Source organism: Chiloscyllium punctatum, chromosome 28 (assembly GCF_047496795.1).
Source record: "Chiloscyllium punctatum isolate Juve2018m chromosome 28, sChiPun1.3, whole genome shotgun sequence".
NCBI lineage: Eukaryota > Metazoa > Chordata > Chondrichthyes > Orectolobiformes > Hemiscylliidae > Chiloscyllium > Chiloscyllium punctatum.
Window position 1 is genome coordinate 20,124,573 of NC_092766.1, and position 8,122 is coordinate 20,132,694.

General features: G+C 39.6%; 1 non-coding gene across 1 annotated transcript; it reads right to left on the reverse strand.

Annotated features, from left to right (window-relative positions):
• Window positions 1-726: 726 nt before the first annotated feature.
• trnas-cga (transfer RNA serine (anticodon CGA)) lies at window positions 727-808 on the reverse strand. The gene has a single exon. It is a non-coding gene; the product is annotated as a tRNA-Ser (tRNA).
• Window positions 809-8,122: the final 7,314 nt, after the last annotated feature.

Here is an 8,122-nt window from a genome sequence, read left to right on the forward strand (position 1 = left end):
GGGTAACTTTATAAATGTTTATGAAATCATGACGGACAGGAATAGGATAAATAGAACAGGTCTTTTCCCTCGGATGGTGGAATCCAGAATGAGAGGGCATAGGTTTATGGTTAGACTTGAAAGCTGTAGAAGGAACTTAATGGGTAGCATTTGCACACAGAGGGGGGATGTGCATGATATGAGCTGCCAGTGAAAGAGGTGGAGTCTGTTAGCGACCGAGATGATCCAATGAATAAGAAGGGTTTAGCGGGATATTAGCTGAGTGCTGGCAAATGCGAATAGATGAGATTAGGATATCTCGTCTGCATGACGATGTGACTGAGGGGTCTGTTTCCTTGCTGTACATCTGTATGACTCTGTGACTCTATTAGTCTAGAATAATCACAAATTGTGGGTCTGAAATATTATCTCAGCTTGTCTTTCAACAGATCATAGAAAATGAGGCATTCATCCCCTGCAGTTACATGTTTTGCATTGCTTCATACTTTGCTTCACTCCCGCCCGAGCATCCAAATTTCACAACACCTCATCACGTGTGTTGACCCTCATTCATGTTGTTGGCTTTCTTCTGTTTCGACGCATGGTTTATTCTTTGAAAGGACTGGGTCACTCTTGAAATTACTTCGGAATCTTTACGTTCGAAAATCGACTTTAAATTGAATGTCTCGCTCAAGCTTCAAGGTATGCAAAATTTCACTAAGGAGCGAAGTGTTTCAACGGGGACAACGCTGTGAGCAGAATTCGAACCTGCGTGGGGAAACCCCGTTGGATTTCGAATCCAACGCCTTAACCACTCGGCCATCACAGCCCTTCCACTGTGGCACGTTTTCATCGTAAAACACCCGAATACATAAGATGTTGAAAGAACAATTTATCAAGATACAAAGATTTCGCCAAAATCTATGCGGTGACCCAGGTGAAGGCTACATTTGTAGGTTGACCAGCTTTCACCGCAGCCTGGATTCTGACACAGATGAACTTATGAGAATGTTTCTTCGCGGAGTCACGGAATTTACACCAGAAAGGAATTATTTGTCTCCTTGCATATGTTCTATTTTGACTCAATTGTCCAGCACCTTGTGCCAAAGTGTATATGCTAATAAGTTTTAATATTCAACGCAACATGTTACCAGAAATATTCATACTGTATACCTGAACATTGACTTAGATTCGAAAAAAAAATATTAATTCGAACGAATGGTTCCAAGAATGAAACTCTTAAGTTCTGTCATCAGGTACAGAACAAGAGAGGAAAATTGACCAAAGATTTGGAACTGGAAACCGTTTTGACTGAATCATTTGCATTCTTTTTGCACGGAAACTGACTCTTTGGTCCAACTTGACGATGCTGGACAGATATCCTAAATTAATCTAGTCCCATTTTCCAACATTTGCCCCACATTACTCTAAACGCTTGTTACTCATATTCCCATCCAGAGGCCATTAAAATTTGCAGTTGAACCAGTCTCCACCACTTTCTCTGCCAACTCATTCTAGACACGCCTGAAAAATTTGCCCATTTGGTCCCTTTTAAATCTTTACCCTCTCGTTTTAAATCTGATTATTCTAGTTTTGCACTCCCTCGCCAGCGGGAAAGCACCTCGTCTGGTCACTCTATCTCTGTCCCTCATGAGTTAATACAGAGGAACGAATTAACTTTATCATACTTGTCAGGTGGGAAAGGTCTGCAGACTTTTCTTCCAACGTAACAATTTGAAAACTGATTGATGTAGGAAGTCTTACGTACAGAATTGTAGAAATGCATCTTGGCGTCGTTTTCAATAAGTAATTGAAGCATAACAGCAGTTACACAAAACAGTTGTGAAAGCTGCAGAATGGCAACCTTTCCAGCTGAAGGACATTAGGGCACGAGTCTTATTTCCAATGTACGATAGCTCGGTTAGACTGCACTTGGAGTACAGTATAAGGAATTATAATCCTCAATTTAGGAAAGTTACTATTGCGGTATGAGGAAATCCACGAATGTTGATTAGCATTGACAGCAGAGATTGGAGTTTGTCCTGTGAATTGAAATTGGGCAAATTCTGCCTTAATAATTTTACCATTTCAAAACATGAGAGGTGATCTCATTGAAAGCTGCAAAATATTTGAACAGATAAACAGGATGGTGCAGTTAAATTGTATGTCCTCACTGATGAATCCAGAAGAAGCTGGGCACAAGTTTAAACTTTAGCATTGTGATTTATGCCCACCGTGAGGACTATTAAATTTCAGTCCTAGTCTTGAGAAGTTTCGATATTCTCCACTACAATGAGCCGTGGATATTTTGTCTTTGAATGCCTTTAAGTTGTGTTTGTTCGTTTTCGAATTAACAACGGCCTTAAGCTTTATGTAGTTATGCCTGTACAAGGCTTACAAGTGTTTCAGGGTCCGTGATCAACATTAGTAGTGGAGTCGGCTTTCCAGTATAAATCGTCTGGCCTTTTGCAATTACCCTTCATACACTCCAGAGTGAACCTTCTACGTTGATAATAATCTCTGTCGTACAAGGGTCTTCCATTGGTCCCAAAAACACATTTTTGCGATAAAAATAATTTCAACACTTTTTTTCAAATCTTGTCAGTATATATGAAGACCATGTTCAGATAACATTAACTGCATCACAAGAATCATCACAGAATATTGAGAAACAAAGCAATCTTCGCCCTTTCACAAGGCAATTGTACTTTGGGACACCTGAAGTCAGATGGAAATAAAACCCGATTGGATTGAATCGCAAAATTTTTAAGGCGGTAAAAGATGCCATTCGCTGTATCATAGACCATAAGGCATAGGAGCAGAAATTATACAATTAAGCCAATGGTTCTGGTCCACCATTCAATCATGGCTGATCACTTCTCAAACTTTGTTTCCCGCAATTCCCTTTCACCCTTGATTCCCTTGATACTCGTTAACGTATCTATCACAATCTTAAATATACTCAACGAACTGGACACTGTAGCCTTCGTTGGCAATGAATCCTCTTCACACACCACTCGCTGGTTGAAGAAGTTTCTCCTTCTGTCTGCTCTAAAAGGTCTTCCCTTTGTCCTAAGGCTGTGCACTGGGTTACGAGTCTCTCCCAAAATGAAAACATCTTTCCAACATCTACTCTGCCTTGGCCATTCAGTATTCTTTACATTTGAATTAGATCCTCCCTCATCCTTCCAACCTTCATCGTGTATAGACCCAGAGTCCTCAAACATTCCACAAATGTGAAGCATTTCATTCCTTGGACCATTCCAGAGGACCGATTCTGAAATGTGCCTTTTAGCGATTGTTAACTGAGAATCATTACCTCATGAATGTCTCCTGATTTTTTGTCCTAACTTTGCACACTATTACTATCAACATGATCCCCCAATGCCCACTTGAATGCCTCATTTTTTTTTTATTTTAGAACATTTGCATCGCATGGATCCCATTTCTAACTTCTCATCGTTGATTTTTTAAAAATCATTCAGTGGATCATTATGTGGCTGGCTATGTTAGCATTTGTTATCCATCTCTAATTGTTCAGAAGGTATTGAATTCTGACGATAATTCTGTGGATCTGAACTTACATACCCACCGTAATGGACAATGTGAATCAAATGGTAAAGATATGCCAGGTACTCCGCTCCCCAGTATGGCAGACGAATTGAAGAACCATTGCCAGCATTGAAAATAAGCCTTACTTCAAAAGATTGCCTGAAATTATAAGGAAAGTTATGGACAGATGCCAGTGGAGTGAAGAAGACATTGAAAGGATGTAGTTAGGTACTTTTTAAACCTAAGAACAGACTTGTAAGAAGGTTATGTTCTGAATAATCTGGGTAGCGCATCGAGAAAAGTAAGCTTTTCTACATGCTAGTTCAGTTCATTCTTTTATTCTATTCGACAGCGTCAGAAAGAACAAAATGTCAAGCATGCCTGTTATCATAAATCGGGCATTGTGAGTGCAAAATGGTTCATTGAAACATTTCGCTCTTCTTTTTCCTTGTACATGAACGTCTATTGCTAGATCATGTAAGATTCGCCCACAATCTAAAAATAAGCAGGTTAGCAGAACTCACCATGCAAAATTCCCCACAGTGTTCAAGCATACTTTGGTGAGGTACATTTGTCAGGTGTAAATATAGGATAATGGGGAAAGGGGAATGCTAATAATTGGGTTATGCTTGCAGTGTCTTTGTGGACTTGTTAGGCCCAAGGACCTGTTTCCGCACCCTCGTGATTTCATTTTTAAAAAGGCGCTAATTCTGGCTCACATGCATCTGCACATATTCAACATGCGACTCTTTTCCCCCAACCACCCCACCACAATAGCAGTCCACTAGCGCGGTGCACTACGTGAATGTAAGTTGCAAGATGCAGAACTTTAAGGAAGCTGTACACTATAAAACGAAACGTGGTTTCGAGAATGTGGGGGAGTGATATTGTGAAACGTAACCACAGACACCCAACTGAAATAATGTTCCTGCAATCAAAAAGATCGATTTCAACAGATTTAAGGACTGAAATTGGGAAATTACTTCAGTTCAACAAAGATTGCAAATGAGATCGTTTCCCATGTGTATGGTGTAGTTCATGAACGGTGACTGTCTTTTCTTATATCAGTGAATGGGGAAGATGCAACCTTTCGAATCCTTGGTTACCAATTGCCCAAGTGCAGTCAAAAAGGTCACTTTGCACCACGAGCATAGGATTGAATGGATTGGAAGTACTCCTTGGTTATTTGTGACAGATGTTTGATTCCATAGTGAATCTAAATCTCATGCAACCGAGAAAAAAAGCTTCGAAGGCTCAACCCTGAATAGGAATTAAACGTGAGTCACAGTGGGGAAGGCGCTAACGGATGAACACGAGACCTGCAGGGCACGACAATTGCAGGCGTCTGTCAAAGTCAGATAAAGCATATTGCTTGAACAACTTTGCAATGTCCGTCATATGCAAGGAACTGAACTAACGTTTTGCATTCATTGCTACCTAACCAATTACAGCGGGGAATTATCTGTAATGGTAATCTGTAATCTGTAATCCTGACCCGCACAATTAACTCTGATGACTCATCAGCAACAAATTACGGCCTCACGATTCATGATTTACTTTCGTCTCTTCAGCTTCAGTATCAGAAAACATAGCACCCGTTTTCTTCTGAAGCTGTTTTTCTCAGCTCCACTCCCTGTCCAAGTCAGTCACCTCCAGCACATCTGCATACAGAGATCAAAACTTTAAAGCTCGGAGCAGGAGTTGACACTTCAATATTCTATATAAACTTGGTTAATTCTCTACCTCCTTACCATATTCCTGTTTTCTCTACACGCCCTCTGAATCTTTTGATATCAAATAAAATAAATGTATTTTCGCATATACTCGGAGATTTGGCCTCAATAACGTGTTATGGTATCGAATTACAGAGGTGTCCTCTCTGACTCAAGAAGTGTTTCTTCCTGTCAATCCTAGTTGTTCCACGCACGATACTAAGTCTGGAAGTCCTCGTTCTATACTCTGCAATCAGGGCAAACATCCAGCTACTCTCTCTATTCCTATGAGAATTTTATGTATTTCAATAAGTTCTGTTCCATTTTTCTAACGTTTAGTGGAAACATACCCAGCCGAATCAATCTCTTCTTAAATGACAAGACTGCCATTTCCAGTGTCAGCTTAGTGTTGTCGCTGGACGACCTCTCCACCTCTTCCTTTTTGAAATAATTTTGAATAAATTCATGTGCATTCGCACTGTATTGCATCAGCTTGCTTGCACATACAATTTTTCTAGACTGCCCTTCTACTTCATTCTATCTTCCTCATAACTCACAGCCCCAATTAGTTTTAGTTTGCAGCTATATGCAGTTAATCAACGCTTCACCGAGAAAGAAGACAAATTGATTCCATTCTATTTCTTTTTGCAGCCAATTCATATTTGTAAAAGAATATTCTGCCAAGGTTCAAGTCTTTCAGTTTTCCCAAGTAGCTTCGCCATGTGAGACCAGATCAAAAGCATTCTCAGAAATGTCTTCACCAGACAATCATCTGCGATGAAGTTTCCTGCGCCTCAAGACAAGGAAGGAATTGAATGAGTTGAATGTGAAGGAACTTGACAGAATGCCGATAAGAAACTGGGCGGAAGACAAAGCATCACATTAAACTTGGAGCATGGGTGATAATTTGTCAGTGTATACTTGGAAGAAGGTACGAACACACTAACTTTAAGAGAGAGAAATTAGTGCCAACGTTTTCAAAATGAAGAGTTCACAGTCGGCCGTGTCAGAATTACTTGGCAATGACATAGATGTTCCTGATCATTATTTTCAATGTTGGTCAGCATGGGATAATCAGTTGGAATCGAATCAACGCCTGTAAAATTTAGCACGATAAATGATTTTCCTGTGTGCAAAAGTATGGAAATATGTTTAAGCACATATAAATAAGATGCCACGATAAACTTATCGCTTCAGAACGATGATACAAAATGCTATCGTTGACTTTCTCAATGTGAACAGTGCTCCCGATTTCTTCAGGGACTACCTTTCCAGAATCGGTGATCTATGAACTACACTGCTCAGCGGAATTGAACACATCTTAATATTTATCTTTGGCCCTGTTTTATCTTTGAAACTCCGCCGGCGTCCTCTTTCATCACTTCAATATTCTCTTCAATCATTACAACCAATAATCCTCGTTTCCTTTCTTTCCTATCTTTTCTGAACACCTTGCACCCAGGAGTAATTAACATTCAATTCTACTCCCTTAGCGGCTCGATCTACGTTGACTGTTTAAAACTTCAACTGGACCACAGCTGGCTAACTGAATCAAATCTGCATTGGGAGTCGGACATCAGGAAAAACATATGTGAACCAGAGTCTTCACTTTTGGAACGTCTTAAATTCATTGAAAACTGTCGGAGAATTTCAAACAGTTCTTCTCTTTTGAATAACAAATTGAACTCTTGACAGATGGCTGCTTCTGATGTAGACTCACATTACTCCTTTGAAGGTGAGAGAGACGAAAGATTGAAAATTACCGTAATGCTCAGAAAATCTGGCAGTATTTTTCAAATCTAATCGAAGTTTATCAGCTGAAATGTCGAACCCGCTTTTTATTCCATGGTGCTTGCAGCGCTGTTGTGTATTTCCAGCAATTATAAGTCATCTTTGTGTGAAAATGAAGGATGGCTGTTGAGATTTTCTTTGTCTGGTTTGCATCAGCAGCGTTCTGAGGGATCTAACCGACCATGTGTGAAGACAGCCACAGGGTGGTAATTCAGGTTTTATTTTGTGATTTTTTACGTTTCAAAATTCTAAATGTTTTCCTGTCTCTGTCTGCAATAGGCAAATATTTGCATTTCCATTAATTTCCTTTCCATGTACATTATTGTTGATTCCTGGAGTATATAATTCTCAACTGTGCCGTCAGTTCATGTTTCACCTAATTTTCATATGTAATATACTTGCAGCTTATAAATAATGGCATATGCATTAAAACTATTTAAAACTGCATAATTATATATTGTTAAAAATATGCTACTTTCGCATTTGCAGAATGCACATATTATCGCCTAATTTTTCACCACATGTCATTCTGGGTCATCGCAAATCCGTGACAATGCCAGCGATTCCTCACATCCTGAACTGTCAAAGAGCCTGAATTGTGAAACATTTCATTATCTCATTCACTTCCTTTTTCTCTGCCTCGTTGTCCACCCTGAGTCGCTATCTGGAATTTAAAAGAAGTCCCTCTCGGGTAGATCATTGTAATCACAGTTTTTTTTCACGATTTGATTGCTTAACTGTATGAAATGTGGAGCAGCAAATACTTCTAGTGATTTGCTCTTATAGCATTCAATATCCCTGCCGGATATTGCAAGTGTAGTTGTTTTCAGCTGAAAATTTATGCTCAGATATCTTGTGAAATTTCATTTTAAATCAGCTACCATGAAACATGAAAAAAATGTTAAAGCAATGTATTCGACTTTAATTCGTCAATCCCTGAGGCAGCTATAGGTGATAGTCACGCGCCATCAAGGAAGCAAAGCATGCGTATGCACAGAGAACATATAGCCTTTATCAGGACAGTGGTGATATGCCGAGTATATCGAAGTGTGTTAAGGCCATCACCAAAGACAACATAGCAGCAAATA